The 17,184-nt window shown below is 46.5% G+C and overlaps 1 protein-coding gene across 3 annotated transcripts in view; it reads left to right on the top strand.

Annotated features, from left to right (window-relative positions):
- Window positions 1-17,184, top strand: part of GATAD2A (GATA zinc finger domain containing 2A) — a 268,656-nt gene that overhangs the window by 13,208 nt on the left and 238,264 nt on the right. The window contains exon 1 of one of the 3 annotated variants that reach the window (XM_030218020.1): window positions 16,767-16,850. The exons of the other annotated variants lie outside the window; for them this stretch is intronic. The gene's annotated coding sequence lies outside the window, so the exon portion shown is untranslated. Of the gene's footprint in view, window positions 1-16,766; window positions 16,851-17,184 lie in introns of those variants that run through there. 3 annotated transcript variants of the gene reach the window in all.

Raw genomic sequence — 17,184 nt, 5'->3', positions numbered from 1 at the left:
TCATAGCTCGGGTAGACTCCCTTGCTCTTTTTTTGGCTGTTGGGCTATTTTTGGTGCTCACAAAAAAAAAATTTGCACACACAGGTATATTCCTGGCACCTGGTAACTTAATTTTAAACTGCAAATAAAGCAATTTAAGATGGAGTGTGTGATGGAGGGACTCTAAACTCACATCTCAGGGTATCTTCTGATTTGTGTTTCCTTGCTGTCACTGCTGACCTAAACAGCTATCTTCCTCATTCCTGGTGAGATAAAAGTTAAGCAGCTATTCTTTATACTGGAGAATCCAAGCTAATTGATATGACATGGAATAGGTGGATTGTTCTCTGAGACAAGTAGGATACGAAGTTGTGCTGGTACTGAATTGATTTTAGGTTTTATGCAGACCACCTGTATGTGACCATGAACACTATGGCTATCCCAAATCCTTCCTCTGTAGTTAAAAAAAAAAAAAAAAAACATCTCGCCTCTACCTTACTCATACCCTTCAAAATTGAAGTGTGAAACTCATTTCAGTGTCTGGTCACAAATCTCCTGGGGAGGGGCAGGAGTGCATATTTGCATATTAGAATACATTCACTTTCTCATGTTTTCTATATTTAGTTTATTTGGCCCTTTTTATAGGGGGGAGGAGAAGGAATCTTACTGATTGGTGGTGGGATGGGATTTGGGGATGAGCTAGAAAGAAGAACTCAGAGGATGGAAATGAAGACAGGACCATAGGCAGGAGTTGCAGAACATGGGGGAACAGAATAAGATGGAGGTAGGGGGGAGAAGAAAAGGAATTGGGGTCAAGGAAGAAAATCCACTCAACCCCATAAATCTTCCAGTCCCTTTTTTTCAGTCATACCACATGGCATGTCTGATCCTCCACAACTTTCCAATCCTTTCACCTATTCATACCCCACAGCAAGTTTGATTCCCTCACTGATACCCCACCACTGGTTGATTTTTGTGCTAGTTCCATATTTGTTTCCTTCAGGCTGTATTAGTTGTACCTGTTCCATTGTTGTGGGTCTCTTTTAGCTGTATCACTAGCTTTATTTATGGTGATTTTGACTAGCTCCACAGGCTTATCTCCCTAGCACATCCATTACCAGCAACCTCCAGCAGGAGCTTGCTTAAATGCTCTTTGCCAGTTCTTTCTGCCCATCTCTTTGGCCTGCTTTTGTACCACATTGGCAGAGATTGTGGCAGTTCTTCTAGGTTTGACTAGGTTCTACAGCCACTGCTTCCCACATTTGCTGATTCCATTGGCTGTATGAAGGGTGATCAGGCGGGCCAGAAACAGCTTATGGGTTTTATGTTTAACATGCCTGCCCCAAAGTCTTCAGCACTTTGTGGGAGTGCCCACATTTCACACTGTTCACCAAGAAACTGCTGCAAATGCTTTATCACACATCCTGTATAATAAAACGCACCTCCAACATTCTGAAGCTGACTGCATGGCTGAGGCATTCCTGCTCTCTGTATTCATCCCTGAATTGACATCACGTACTTCCGGTTCGTCACAAGCAGAAGTGACCAACCACACGAGGTTTCTCGGCTTCAGAACGTTGGAGGTGCATTCTATTAAATAGGATTGGTCGTTCCTTGAAGCACAGCCCAGAGCTCAGCGTCCTACACAGAACTCTCAGACACCAGAGAGCGAGGGGGGGGAGGTATCTCTGTCACACACACACTGTCTCTCACACACTCTGTCTCACACTGTATAGCATTCACTCTCTGTGTCACACAGTCACTCACACACTCTCTTGGTCTCTACACTCAGTCTCACAGAGAGTCTGTGTCTCACCACACACTCTCTCTCACACACACTCTCTCAAACATACACCACTCGAGGAAAACCTGCTAGCGCCCATTTCATTTGGTCACAAACGGGCCTTTTTTTTATAGTGGTAATATAATACATAATGTAGTAGATGGATCCATTTTGAAATGTATGTTGTGTCATCTATCCAAGTCTCAGATTGTCTCCCCACACCCCCACACCCCCCGTCTCTTATTTAACTTATTAAAATAGTGCTGTTGACTTTCAGTTCTATGTAGGTTGCTCTCCCCCCACCCATACTTTTAGATCACTGGTTTTAGAGATGCAACTGTCACTCTATTCAGGTTACCCCCCTCCCCATGGTTTTTCATAGCGTGACTGGTTTTGAGGTTGTAACTGGTGCTCTGTGCAGCTTCCACACCCCTCCCCCCATGCTTTGGATTCTCTGTTTATCCTATGGTTTTTCAAAGTCCATTCCTGTTCGTGTCTGCCTTTTTCTCTGGGATAACATTCCAGACAATTCCCACCATTTATGTGAAAAAAATATTATGATGCCAAGTTCTGGAACTTCATTGCCACTGGAAATGTTTTGTTTCATGATAATTAATAATACAATTTGGGTACTTAAATGTCTCTTATCCCCTGTTTCTCCTCACTGTCCACATGGGAATAATAGAAATGAAACATTTGGAGCTTAACATTCTTAAGTTTTCAGCTGAGATAGTTCCTATTAAAATGTTAACAAGAGTACTGTATTGCACTACATGCAGAAAACAATTTGTATTGGAAGAATTTTTAAAAAATATTTGAGTGTAGATCTCTTCATAAAGTATCAGTTGAGACAAAATGAGTTTGTCTTGGTTGTCCTTGAGATAGAGATTAATGTTAGTTGTAGTCTCCAGCAAAATTCCTGAGAGTGACCAGAAATGAAATTGATTTTGTGATACATTCTGTCCTCTGCAATGGAGTTTTCTATCAGGTTCCACTCTAAATGATCTTAATTTATTGCATTTGTATCCCACATTCCCCCACCTATTTGCAGCTCAATGTGGCTTACATAGATTTGTTGACATTGTCATATCAGGATATCAGATACAGTTAGTAGTGTGTAGCGTCAAGAAGGGGGGAGTGAATTGGATAGCTGTGTAAGGTAAGCTTTCATAGTTGAGAGGGTTGGTGAGGTGAGTTAATGAGGCTTTGGGATCCTTTTACTAAAGTGCACTAATGCTAGATAAGACTCCCATAGGAATATAATGGGTGTCTTCCTTAGCATCCCTCCGGACCGTCCCAGAATGTGACTGATGGGTTGTGCACCGCCTTCCAGCAGGTGGAGACTGAGATGAAAAAAAAACTGTGACTCTAGCTAGCCAATAAGAGCCCTTGCCAGCTAGAGAAAGATCCAGTAATCTCAGTCTCCAGCAGGTGGAAGGTGGTGAGCCCTTCAGTCTCAGTCCTTTATATTCTTTAATTCTTTTCATCTTTCTGGTTAGTCTTCTTGATTGTTAGATTGGTTGATTAGTTACCTGTGCATTTAAATAAAACAAAACAAAAAAACCTGTTTTCAGAGGCAGAGGTCCGTGGGGGTCTCTTAGGCCTCGGGGGTGTTACACTTGGGAGGCCGAGTCACTCCCCCCATTCCTTCCTGATATCTCTTTGATGCTGGCTATTTTAATCTGTAATCTATTTTAATCTATTGCTGGCACTTTAAAAGTAAAGACAGAAAATTTTCCTCAAGCTTTTCAAGGGAGGAGCTTTGGAGTTGGGGAGAGGCAGCTACTTGGAAAAAGAGAAAAATTTGGGCCACCCAGCCTGCTGGTTTATGCAGAACTGTTCTTGGTCTGTTTGTTTAAAAAAACGAACAGGGCAGCTCCGCGTCTTTGTTTTGGTGATCAGCTGTTTGTTTCGCGGTGTCTGAGAAACTCCGCCGCTGTGCCGTCTGTCAGTGGCGGGTGCTTGGTGCGAGTGGGGTGTGTAGGTACTGCACCGCTGCGGAGGACCAGGGTGCAGGAGCCAGAAAATCAGCAGTGTCGCCGATGGGGGGGGGGGTCCGATACCGGTGTTTTGGTGGCGGTCGCGTCTCCCTCCCTTCCGGTGCCGATTTTGGCGGGAAACGCCACCATCTTGGATGTCTCGCCGTCTGCTCGTCTGGCTGCTGGGCCTGTTTCTGCTTCACAAACACCCGTTTTACCAGCAGGGGAAGGAGGTTTTCCTCCTGAATTTGTGGTAGCAGATGGACCAGGCCTTTCTCCTGCACATAGCTGTGCCTGTGGTCCCTCCTGGGAGAAGTTCTCTGGAGGGTACTTCTATAGCTCAAACAGCGTTTTAGATTCTCTGAGGAGGCAGAGCAAGATTTTTCTTTTTCTCCGGATCAGAGATGCCTGCCATAGATGAGGAGGTAATGTTCTACTACTACTACTTACTACTACTTAACATTTCTAGAGCGCTACTAGGGTTATGCAGCGTTGAGGAGCAGTTTGCTGAGAAGCTGAAGCACACAGCAGAAGGTGAGGAATCTCTTCCTGTGGGAGTATCCTTCGGTGGTAAGGATTTTCATAAGATGACCTTCAAGAGCTTATCTTGCAGGTTTCTTCTAGTTTCCGTTTTGATGATCAGGATCTTCAGGTGTCCAAGCCCAGAAAGGTGGATTTGCTGGTCCAAGGGTATTCGCAGAGTAGGTAAGACCTTTCTATGCATCAGGATATTAGAGATATTGTTCAGGCTCAGTGGGAGATTCCTGATTCTGCTTTTCGGCTTGCTAGATCTATGGTTGGGCTTTATCCGGTTCCTGACTCAGATAAAGACCTTTTGTGCGCCCCCCCCCCCCCCCCCCCCCCCGGTAGTGGATTCGGTAGTTTCCGCGGTTACCAAGCGAAACACGGCCCCCGTGGATGGTGGTATGGCTCTGCGAGATACCCAGGATCGTCGTATTGAATCTTTGCTGAAGAATTCTTTTGATGTTTCTGCTCTGGCAGTACATGCTGCAATTTGCGGGTCCTTGGTAGCAAGAGCTTGTTTCCGCTAGTCAAAAAGAGTGTTGGACCGTTCTTCAGATGATCTTTTGACTATTGATAATGAGGTGGCAAAGCTGGAAATGGGTTCAGCTTTTTTGGCTGATGCTCTTTATGATTTGCTTCGGGCTTCTTCTAAGACTATGGCTCTCTCTGTTGTGACCTGTCGTACGCTTTGGCTGCGTGGTTGGTCAGCAAATGCGGCTTCTAAGTCCAAGCTTAATAAATTTCCCTTTAGGGGTTCTTTTCTGTTTGGAGAAGAATTAGACAAGCTGGTGCATAGCCTGGGTGAGGCTAAAGTTCCAAGGTTGCCAGAGGATCGTACTAGGGGTCTGGTCGTGGCAATTTCTCTGGTTGTGGTAGGGGCCGTGATTTTCGTCATTTTCGACCAGGCAGAGTTTTTCAGGGGCAGCGCTCCAGATTTCTCCAAAGGACTCAGTCCTTTCGAGGAGGTCGTAGAGGGGGACGAGAGGCAGGGGGTTCCTTTTCCTCCTCTTCCCGTCCTCAGCAATGAAGGTTTGCGGGCCCAGCCTCTAATCCAAGTGGGTGCTCGGCTGGCACAATTTCAAGGGAGGTGGGCCCGGATTACCTTTGGATCAGTGGGTATTAGAAGTTATTCGAGAAGGGTACGCATTAGAGTTTGCTCATCCTTTGTCAGATGCCTTCCTAGAATCCCCTTGCCGTTCTCGCATCAAGGCCAGTGCCGTCAGAGATACTATCAGCAGACTTCTGGATCTTCGTGCCATTTGTCCAGTTCTTTTGCAGAGCAGCGTCAAGACCGTTACTCCATCTACTTTCTGGTACCCAAAAAGTAGGACTCCTTCCGACCAATTTTAGATCTCAAGGTGGTGAATCAAGCTCTCAAAGTGCCCTCATTTCGTATGGAGACTTTGTGGCCCGTCATTGTTTGCGGTACAGTCCGGGGAGTTTCTGACTTCGCTCGATCTTACAGAGGCCTATTTCCACATTCCTAGTCGTCCTGTGCATCAACTTTACCTTCGGTTTGCAGTGCTGGGTCGCCATTTTCAGTTTCGGACTCTTCCCTTCGGACTGGCAACTGCTCGTACATTTACCAAGCTCATGGTAGTTGTAGCTGCAACTCTCAGAACGGAGGGCATTTTGGGCCATCCTTATTTAGACGATTGGTTGATCCGGGAAAAGTCGTATTATTATTATTATTACATTTGTACGTACCACGAGGTGTTCAGGTGACAGCTCGAGTAGTAGAATTTTACAGTCCCTAGGTTGGGTAGTCAATGTGCAGAAGAGCAGTCTGTCACGATGGTGACTGTTTCCTTGTCTGTGCTCGCCTCGCCCTCTGGTGCCAGAACCGGTGGCTGCTATGAACTGTTACCTGTTCCGGATCTTCCGGGCTGCCAGACTTCTCTTGTTTGTGCCTGAACAGCACCCGTAGCTGCCTTGTGATTCCTGCAGCTGATGGGCTTTATTAATCACCCGGAAACTTCTGTGGTTGCCTTTGTATCGTCTAGGTCCCTGGTTTGTTGGTGCTTTGTTGCACTTCTGCCTAGTCTGGTTTCTTGTTTGAGGTTCTTGTCCGGTTCTAGTTAGTCTGTGTGTAGTTTAGCTTAGGTTTGTTGCTTATTTCTTAGTCTTTTTTTCTGGTCTGTATTCCTTGTCTAGTTTCTGTTGTCTGTGTCTCTCTCTTAGTGGCTGCGTGGCAGCTTTCAGTCCTGACTCTTTTCTGTCAGTGTTTTTCAGTGGCTGCTTGGCAGCTTTCAGTTCCTGTCCTTTAGCTTGTCCATTTCCTGCCTTGTGTAGTATTGTCTGTCTGTGAGTCCTAGCTCAGTTCCTGCCTTGCTGCCATGTATATTCCTTTCCCATCTGACTCTTAGTCCCTGTTCAGCCTAGTTGGTATCCAGTTCCTGCCCTGTCTGGTAAATCCTGCCGGCCGCCTGCACCCAGGGGCTCAACTCTTGGGGAAGGGTGGTCAAGTGCAGGTGAAGTCTAGCTGTTTCTGTCAGAGTTCTGCCTTGTCTCTGGTGTGGGGGTGGTTTTGTCTGCCACTCCCCGGCAGTGGTCCAAGGGCTCACAAACCTAGTTTCTGCCTTGAAAACCTAACAGTCTTCAGCCTTCTTAGTCGTTGGAGTATCTGGGAGTTCTGTTCGACACAAAGCGGGATCGAGTGTTTCTTCCGCCGGCTCGAGTCCTCAAGTTGCAGACTCAGATTCATCAGTTCTTGCAGTTTTCGAGTCCGTAAGCAAGGGACTATCTTCAGGCTCTGGGATCCATGGCGGGCAGCAATCGAAGCAGTACCCTGGGCCAGGGCTCACATGAGGACTCTCCAGAGGTCTCTTCTGTCGAGATGGTCATCACAGACGGATTCTCTTCATCAAAGGTTGCCACTTTCGCTCCAGGTGAGGACCATCTTCGATGGTGGCTTCGAGAGGCCAATGTGACCAAGGGTATGCCGCTAGAAACAGCCCAGCTGGACTGTGGTGACGACAGATGCCAGTCTCCAAGGCTGGGGAGCTCACTGTCAGGGGCAGTTTGCTCAGGGTCCCTGGTCTCGCCAGGAGACGTGTTTTCAATCAACCTGTTAGAGACCAGAGTGATTCCTCTGACGCTCCAGAAGTTTCTTCATCTGCTGAGAGGCAAGGGCAGTCCGAGTGATATCGGACAATGCCACTGCGGTTGCATATATCAATCAGCAAGGAGGGATGAGGAGCCTGCCGTTGGAGAGAGAGGTGTCGCTGCTGCTTTAGTGGGCGGAGGTCCATCTGGTAGCTCTTTCAGTTGCTCTCTTGGCAGGGGTCCTAAATGTCCAGGCAGATTTTCTCAGTCGTCACTGGTTCGATCCCGGAGAGTGGTCGCTAAGCGAAGTAACGTTTCGGCAACTGGTCAATCGTTGGGGGTCGCCTGGGATGGATCTATTTGCCTCAGCCAGCAATGCAAAGCTTTCTCTGTTCTTCAGTCATCGCAGGATCCCAAAGCGCAGGGCGTGGACGCTCTTCTTCAATCATGGCCAGTCGGTCTAATGTATGCTTTTCCTCCATGGCCTCTGATAGGGTGTCTTCTTCAGAAGGTCGAGGCTCCAGGGGGACGTCTTATCTTGGTAGCACCGGATTGGCCTCGCAGGCAGTGGTACGCCGACATTCGGTGTCCTTCTGGTGGATGTTCCCTTCAGGCTTCCGGTCACGCAAGATCTGTTGGTCGCAGGGTCCGGTCGTTGATCCGGATTGATTTTGTCTTACGGCCTGGCTCTTGAGAGGGCTAAGCTGACTAAGAAAGGTTATTCTGCTCAGGTCATTGCTACTATGCTTCGCTCTCGTTGCCGTCCTACTTCTTTGAATTATTGCGCACCTGGAGGATATTTGAGGAATGGTGTAAGGAGGTTGAGTCTTTCTCCTTTTCGTACTTCGGTTCCGCAAATTTTAGATTTTTTGCAGCAAGGCTTTGACAAGGGCCTTGCTTGGCTTCTCTTAAAGTGCAGATTGCGGCTTTGACATGTTTTCATGGTCGTGTCCAAGGGAAATCTCTTCTAGTCATCCGGATGTGGTGCATTTTTTGAGGGGAGTTAATCTTCGTCCTCCGTCTCGGAGTTCTTTTCCTCGTTGCGATCTGAATTGGTGCTTTCGGTTCTTACTAAACCCTCCCTTCGAGCCCTTGTCGTCCTGTACTCTGAAAGACTTGACTCTGAGGCCCAGATGCATCAACCAAACGTAAAATAATCTAAACGTAAAAGTTCTTAACGAATTTGAAAAACGAAGAATGCACCAAAAAAACAAGTCGCACATGTTCGGTGCGGTATTGTAAAGTACAATGCATTAAAGATTTGTTAACTGGTGTAATCCCCGTCGGTAATCGGCCCCTAAAGCATGCGCAGAGCAACCAAGCGTTATGCTGGCTGCTCTGCGCATGCCACAAACGTCAAATAACAACAAGAAAAAAAACCAACACAAACATGTGGCTCCCCGCTTCCCCTGCATAAAATAGAAAATCAAAACAAAAATCAAAAAAGGATCTGGAGGGGGCAAAGGCACTCGTCAGGAGCATCCTGTATGGACAGCCTTGCCGCCTGAGGTCCCCGCTGCTCCCCGCTTCCCCCTATATGAAAATCAAAATTTTAGCAGCCCCGACCCCCCCCCTCTCTTTCTCCCTTCCTTTCTCTCTACTTTCTCCCACAGCTCCGCTCCCGCCATCCTACGCCCCCATGCCTGCCCCCCGAGGTCATCGCCGCTGCCGCACCCCCCACCTCCGCCTTACCGGGCCCGCACAGCGCCTCTCATCTCTGTGTGAAGGCGCTGCACGGGCAAGAAGAACATCTGATCACCACCGAGTCTTCAGGACGTCTCTCCTTCCCTGACCTGGGCCTGCCCCCGTCTGACATAAGTACGTAGGTTACTTATGTCAGACGGGGGCGGGCCCAGGTCAGGGAAGGAGAGACGTCCTGAAGACTTGGCAGCTATCAGATGTTCTTGCCCGTGTAGCGCCTTCACACAGAGGTGAGAGGCGCTGCGTGGGCCTGGTAAGGCGGAGGGGGGGAGCGGCAGCGACAACCTCAGGGGAGCGGGGCATCGGGGCGGAGGATGGCAGGAGGCGGAGCTGTGGGAGAAATAAAGAGGAAGGGAGGGGGGTCGGGGCTGCTAAAATTTTGATTTTTTTAATGCGGGGAGCAGCGGGGACCTCGGGGGGGGGGTGGGCAAGGCCATCCATACAGGACGCTCCTGACGAGCGCCTTTGCCCCCTCCCGATCCTTTTTTTATTTTAGTTTTGATTTTCTATTTTATGCAGGGGGAAGCGGGGAGCCACGTGTTTGTGTTGTTATTTAATCTCACTTATATTTTCAAACATGCCAGCTTGGATTTTTATGCTGCAGGGGGAAGCGGGGAGCAGCACCGTGTCTGTATGACAGCACAGGCCTTAATGACAGCTCTGACCTCACGTTAAACATATCGCGGTAAATGATTCGGTGCAGTCGTCGGTATGGTTAGTGCATCCCGAATTGTCCACATTGCAATGGTAGTTACTCGTTTGCATTCCGTTTTTCGTTAGCTGCTAGCGTCGTTGGAAAATGTCCTTTAATGCATGCTACGGTTGAAAATGTCTTCGTTAAAGGGTCGTTAAGTTAGTGCATCTGGGCCTGAAGACAGTATTTTTGGTGGCCATTGCTTTGGCTAGGCGAGTTTCGGAGTTACAGGCGTTGTCGTGTAGATCGCCGTGTTTGGAGTTCTGTAATGATCGGGTAGTTTACGGTCAGGTCCTCCTTCCTTTCTTCTCAAGGTTGTGACTCAGTTTCATATTCTCAGCCGGTGGTTTTGCCTGTATTAGGTTCTTTCTCTGGTTCAGAAGAGCAGCGTCATTTGAAGTGTTTGGATGTCAAACGAGTGTTGAAACACTATATCAAGTCTACTGATGACATTCGGCAATCTGATCATTTGTTATTCTGATTGGAGGTTCGCGCAAAGGGTTCATGGCCTCTAAGCCCACTATTTCTCGATGGCTTAAAGAAATGATTGCCTCAGCTTATCTTCTTTCTGGGAAACCTATTCCAGAGCATGTTAAGGCTCACTCTATAAGAGGTCAGGCAGCCTCTTGGGCAGAGCATTGTCTGGTGCCTCCGGAAGACATTTGTAGAGCGGCGACCTGGTCGTCTTGCATTCTTTTTCTAAGCACTATCGTTTGGACGTCCTCAATCATCGGCAGGTTGCTTTCGGAGCGCGTGTTTTGTCGGCGGAGCTACTAGGTTCCCTCCCATAATTTCACTGCTTTGTTACTTCCCATCAGTCACATTCTGGGCCACTCTGGAGGGACGCTAAGGAAGGGTAAATTAGGCCTTACCTGCTAATTTTCTTTTCTTTAGTCCCTCCAGACCGGCCCAGATCCCTCCCTTCAGATATCTGTATGTTCGACGTTGAGTTTTCTTTATTTGGAGCTGTGTTGCTGGTTGGTAGTCTAATTCTGTATTAAAAAAAAAAAAAAGAAGAATAGAGAAATAAGTGTCCTGTTTTGCAGGAACATGTTATGTTTGGAGGCACTCATCCTATGTTGGCAAAGTGCCGGTGGCTGCTCAGGATTTTGGGTGCACAGGTTGTATATTTGTTTCTGTGATTTTCCTTCTACTTGGTACTTTATTACTGGATCTTTCTCTAGCTGGCAAGGGCTCTTATTGGCTAGCTAGAGTCACAGTTTTTTTTCTCAATCTCCACCTGCTGGAAGGCATGCACAACCCATCAGTCACATTCTGGGCTGGTCCGGAGGGACTAAACAATAGCAAATTAGCAGGTAAGGCCTAATTTATTTTTATTTTTTTTGTTACATTTGTACCCCGTGCTTCCCACTCATGGCAGGCTCAATGCGGCTTACATATTGTATACAGGTACTTATTTGTACCTGGGGCAATGGAGGGTTAAGTGACTTGCCCAGAGTCACAAGGAGCTGCCTGTGCCTGAAGTGGGAATCGAACTCAGTTCCCCAGGACCAAAGTCTACCACCCTAACCACTAGGCCCACTCCTCCACTCCTTATTTAGCATACTCTAATGGTTATCGTGCGCTAAATCCATTAGTACACCTTAGTAAAAGGACCTCTGTATCTGTTGTCATATGCTATGTGTCTGTTAAATTTTCTTTTACTATTTAGCTTGCTTACAATTTAAACTTTTCTCAACTTTTTTTCTATGTTGGCTAAAGTCTAAGTGACGTATTTATTTCCAAGCCCAATTTCTCTTTCCAGTGTTTATGCTATATGTACTGATCGATAAGGCTTTACAAAGCATGTATCATATTCTCTGCTGTCTTCTTAAGATTTTAAAATTGTGTGCAGTGTTTGGAATGACCTTGGCAGACTTGGTATGAGCTGGACTCTTTGTCAGCTGTTCCAGAGCCTAAATTCTTCCTGCTGTTCTTCATGTGCTATGTGAGTACTAGTGTGATGGCTGCATGAAGCCTTGATGAGTGGCAGCCCTTCTTGCGCCCCTGTACTCCCCCCCCCCCCCCATATAATTTAAAGCTGAACAGTAGTTACGGCCAAAGAAGAGAAGCTTTCAAAAATATGACTAAAGCTTTTACATCTCCTCAAATTAAATTAAAATCAGAACAAAACAGGATGCTTAAAAAAAAGTCATTTGTCATCTATTCTTTGAATAGGTTTAGTTGGCCCTGTGTAAATGATGCATATGGAGGTTAGTTCTGGGTATATAGTTGAAATTAGTTTTTGTCTAGGGTTGGTGAAAGAGGTAGGGGTCTTTAAAAGTCCAATAGCAGGGGGAGTTTTTTTCCAGAGTGGGTGAGGGTAAAGGGCTTTCTAAGACATTCCTTTTTCTGTTACTACTACTACTACTACTACACCTAGATTGTTCTGCTTTGTCACTTTGCAGAGAGATTTTAATTTTTTATTTTACCATGATTTTGAAAAAATTCACCCAAGGTGGTGTACAGAAAGAATATGTCAAACATGAGCAATAGACAATTACAACAGTAAAAATATTCAAACAGTGCATAGTATGGTACTGCCATACCTGGATTTGTTTTCAGGAGCCATTCAATCTGTGGGTTCACTGCATGATGGCAGGGCCCTTGGTGTCCAAATGAAGGAGCAGTGGGCTGAAAATCAAGAGAAGCAAGGGTTCACATTCTGTTTCCTTCCACCATTGATGTTCTTCATTCTCCGTCGTGTTATGTACAAACTTGATTGCAAGCCTACTTGGGTGGGGAGTAATTCACATTGTATTTTTATTTATTACTGACTTTTGATCATCCACTTATTGTCCTCAAGGACACCTCAAAGGTCAGGGCTAATAATAGAAGGATGTTGGAGGGGGGCAGGGGCATTGAAGGGGACTGAGTGTAGCAGCAGGGGGATTGGGAAGAGGAGCAGAGGAGTAGTATAATTAGTGCAGTGGCCTGAGAACCAGGGGAACTGGGTTCAATTCCCTCTGCAGCTCCTTGTGACTCTGGGCAAGTCACTTAATCTAAGTTTTGTTTGAGGCAATGGAAGATTAAGTGACTTGTCCAAGGTCACAATAAGCTTAGATTATAAGCCCTTCAGGGTAATACCTACTGTACCTGAATGTAACTTGTCTTGAACTATTACTGAAAAGGCATGAATCAAGTGAAAATATTAATAACAGCATAGGAGTGAGCTGGGAGGATGTGCTGGAGGAGGCTTAGGAACTTAGTGGAGCTAATCTGTGGAAAGGAGTTGGGAGAGTGAGTGGAGGTGATGTGTGGGAGGACATCTAAACCAATGAGTGGGCTGGATCAGTGGGAAGGAAGCAGTCAGGACACTGATGTGGCTTAGCATGCGCTAAATTTTAAGAAGCCCATAGATATATAATGGGCTTCTTATTACTTAGCGCATACTAATGTCATTAGTGCACACTAAGCTTTAGTGAAAGGGCCTGAGTGTGTTGTGTCAAGAAAGTATGCCAAATTAGTGGAAGCTGGTCAAGAGAGTGTAGAGCAGTAGAAAGTTGTTCTGTAATTAAGTATTCTAGGTAGAGGGTGGAAGGGAAGCAGCAGGGGTAGTGAGTGTGTTGGATCAGTGGTAGGGAGGCATTCATGGAGAGCATGGAGGAGGAGTGTGGTTGGGGCAGTGTCTGTGCCAGATCAGAGGAGTGTGCTCTGTTACAATTTATTAAGGTGGTCTTTTACTAAGGTGCTCAAGTGTTTTTAGCTCGTACTAGAAATAAGCTAGCGCTAAATACTTAGATGCCCATAGGAATAAAATAGTTGTCTCAGCGTTTAGCACCAGCTGATTTCTAGCACGAGCTAAAAACGCTAGCACACCTTAGTAAAAGACCCGCTAAATTTACTATACCTCTAGGCTCTCGACCACAGAACGATCGCAGTTGTGTACAGTGTTAAAATCAATAATAACCAAGGCATAAAAGAAATACTTTTCAGATAGGAAAGAAACAAACAACATCAGGGCAGTGAGTGTGCCTGATTAAGAGAGGGAGGTGGCCAGGCATTGAGTATTCCAGTTCAAGGGAGGGCATGGAAGCTGATTAGTAGAAGGAAGATGGTTGGGCAGTGCATGCGACTGGGTGATGATTGCTAGATTTTTTAGTAGAGGAGTGTGGTAGCCGTGGTTAGTCCACTCTTAAGGTTATCAATAGAAATCAAACAAAATAAAACATGGAAAAGAAATAAGATGATACCTTTTTTATTGGACATAACTTAATACATTTCTTGATTAGCTTTCGAAGGTTGCCCTTCTTCCTCAGATCGGAAATAAGCAAATGTGCTAGCTGACAGTGTATATAAGTGAAAACATTCAAGCATTACTATGACAGTCTGACAGGGGAGGAGGGGGGTGGGTAGGAAGTATGCATGGGGACATCAAAGCATATCATTGATATTCTAACAGGGTGGGTGTGGATAGGTGAGGGGAGGGTGATCAACAGAGACATACAGCTTTATGGTTTATAATGGGTCAGGAACCCTAGATCCTTGTTAAGTCCTTTCTGTGGGTGTTCAAATATTCAATCATTCTGACTTCAAAGGTCTTACGTTCTTTTATGGTTTTAAAGTTACCTTTGAGGATTCTCACTGTGAAGTCACTGGTACAGTGTCCTGGTCCTGTAAAATGTTGACCAACAGGCGTGGGAACCCTGCTGGCACCAGTATTGTTCATATGATGTCTATGTAAATTGAATCTTGTCTTAAGCATCTGGCCTGTTTCTCCAATATAGCATCCTTCGTTACATTTTTTACACTGAATGATACCACATTGGAAGATGAGCAAGTGAAAGATCCCTTTATGTTGAATATCTTTCCTTTGTGGATGACTTTGGGGTCCTGTGAAATATTTTGGCATAGTTTGCAACTGGATAAATTACAGGGAAGTGTGCCCTTCTGTTCCTTTTCAGTCTGTGAAGGAAGTTTACTTCTGATTAGCTTGTGTTTTAAATTGGGTGGCTGTCGGAAGGCCAGTACTGGTGGGGATGGGAATATCTCTTTCAGTAATTCATCCTCCTGGAGTATAGGTTGTAGATCTCTTATGATTTTCCTCAGTTTTTCCAGCTCTGGATTTTATGTCACTACAAGCGGGATTCTGTCTGTGGATTTTTTCTTTTGTACTGTAGCAGATTCTCCCTGGGTGTTTTGAGGGAGGAGGCAATATTCTTGGAGATTATTTTGGGGTTTAGCCCTTCTGTTTGAAGGATTCAGTCAGGCTTTTAAGGTGTCTGTCTCTGTCCCCTGGGTCAGAGCAGATACGGTGGTATCTTGTGGTTTGGCTGTAAATGATGGATCTTTTTGTATGTGAAGGATGGAAGCTAGAGTTGTGGAGGTAGCTGCATCTGTCTGTGGGTTTCTTGTATATAGATGTTTGTATACAGCCATCACTGATTGAGACCGTGGTGTCCAAAAAATTGACTTTTTCTGGGAAGTAGTCAATTTTGAATCTGATTGTAGGATGGTATGTATTGAATGCAGAATAAAATTGTTTCAGAGTTTCTTCACCCTCCTTCCAAATCATAAAATGTCATAGATGTACCGGTAGTATTTTAGAGGTTTGGTCTGGTGTGTATTCAGAAATGTCTCTTCCAGCTCAGCCATAAAAGGTTGGCATATTGGGGTGCTGTCCTGGTGCCCATCGCAGTGCCCATTATTTGCAGATAGATATCATTGTTAAAGTGGAAGTAGTTGTGAGTTAAAATGAATTTGATTAATTTTATAATAGTTTCTGGTGAGTATTGATGGTCCAGTGTGGATTTTTTTAGGAGTCTTCCACATGCAGCTATGCCATCCGCATGTGGAATGTTGCTGTATAGTGATTCTACATCCATCGTGACCAGAAGGGTGTTAGGTGGTAGTTGCTTGATATTTTCAATTTATTCAGAAAGTCTGTGGTGTCTTGTATGAAGCTGTTAGTTTTGTGTATGAGAGGTTTCAGAATTCCCTCTATGAATCCAGATATTTCTTCCGTGAGTGTGCCAATACCTGATATGATTGGTCTGCCAGGGTTTCCCGGTTTGTGGATCTTAGATTTTTTAGGGAAGGAGGCAAGTAGGCAGGGAGTGCACTGGATCCTGGGATGGGGTGTGGGAGATGGGCAGTTGTCAGGTCAGTGAGAGGGTGGGAAGTGGCTGGGAGTTGTGTGCTGGATCTAGAAAAGGTGGTGGTCAGGGTGGAACAGGAGCATGGCCTTTGGGGAGAGAGTGGTGGGTGAGGGTAGAGTTGGGAAAATGGTCACTGAGGGAGAAGTTAGGAGATAAGTGACTTGGATGGGAGGAGGAGATGGTGGTTTGAGTAGTGAGTGTATCAGCATGGGAGCCTGGTAGTGAGTATGGTAGATCAGTGGGAGGAAGGAAGCAATTGGGGTGTTACTGTGTCACAGCAGTGGGAGAGGGGAAGCAGTCTGGAAGCAAATGTGCCACATGGAGCTGGGGCAGTGGGGAATGAATCAGGCTGTGGGAGAGAGTGTGCCTGATCAGGAGTAGGGGTTGGAAGGATTGGGAGTGTACAGACCAGATGGAGAGAGGGAGGAAATTAGAGTAGTGATCAATGAGAGAGAGGCAGCCGAGAATAGATAGTGAGGTTGCTCAGGCAGTGGAGATGGGAGTAGTGATTTGTGCCAGATGAGATGGAAGGAGCAATTGGGATAGTAAATGTGCAGGGGCAGTGAGAGGAGGGAGGGAGTCAAGGTGCGAAGTGTACTGGATGAATTTGGGGAAGAATTGGTGGTCATGGTAGTGAGTGTACCGGATGAAAAGGTGCTGGACCCGGCTGTTCGGCGGCCTTGGAAGTGGTTAGGTTAGTGAGAATGCTGCATCATTTTGGAAAGACTGCATTGGACTATTTAGTGTGTCTGGGTAGTTGGTCAGGGTAGTGAATGTGCTGGATCAGTTTGGAGGCAGTCGGTCGCGGAGTAGTGTGTAATGTGTTCGCTATGAGGGGGGGGGGGGGGGGGGGGGGGAAGCCGGGCAGGTAAGTGCGCATGCTCGCCCGTGACGTCGTGTCTCCATGTGTGAACAGCGCATTATTTGGCAGCGGGAGCGGCAGAGGGAGTATTAACCGGGGATCCCCGGCCGCTTCCGCTCAGCTGCACCGTGGGAGAGCCGGGGGGAGGAAGCCCGCTGCTGCCCCGCGCCTCCCCCCCAGCTCAGTGAGTATAACTTAAGTGTGGGAAAGCAAGTTCCCGTCCGGGGTTGCTGCTTCCGTTTCAATTTAATCGGAGGTTTTCCTGAAGAGAGCTGCACCCTTCCCGATCCGGGGAGTGGGGGTACAGGGGGGAGCTCTCCCGATTAGCAAGGTGGGGAGATACATCCCCTACCGATCTGAAGGTTGGGACCGGAAAGCTGCACCTTTCCCGATCGAGAAGAGAGCTCTCTCTATTTGGGGGTTATGGGGGAAGGAGAGTTGCAGCTCTCACGGTTCGATAAGGCGGAGTGGTATAGGAGAGGACTTTCGCACACACTAAAAAAAAAAAAAAAAAAATT

Source organism: Microcaecilia unicolor, chromosome 11 (assembly GCF_901765095.1).
Source record: "Microcaecilia unicolor chromosome 11, aMicUni1.1, whole genome shotgun sequence".
Classification (NCBI taxonomy): domain Eukaryota; kingdom Metazoa; phylum Chordata; class Amphibia; order Gymnophiona; family Siphonopidae; genus Microcaecilia; species Microcaecilia unicolor.
Note: the sequence above shows the minus strand (reverse complement) of the source record. Positions and strands in the feature narration are given on the sequence as shown.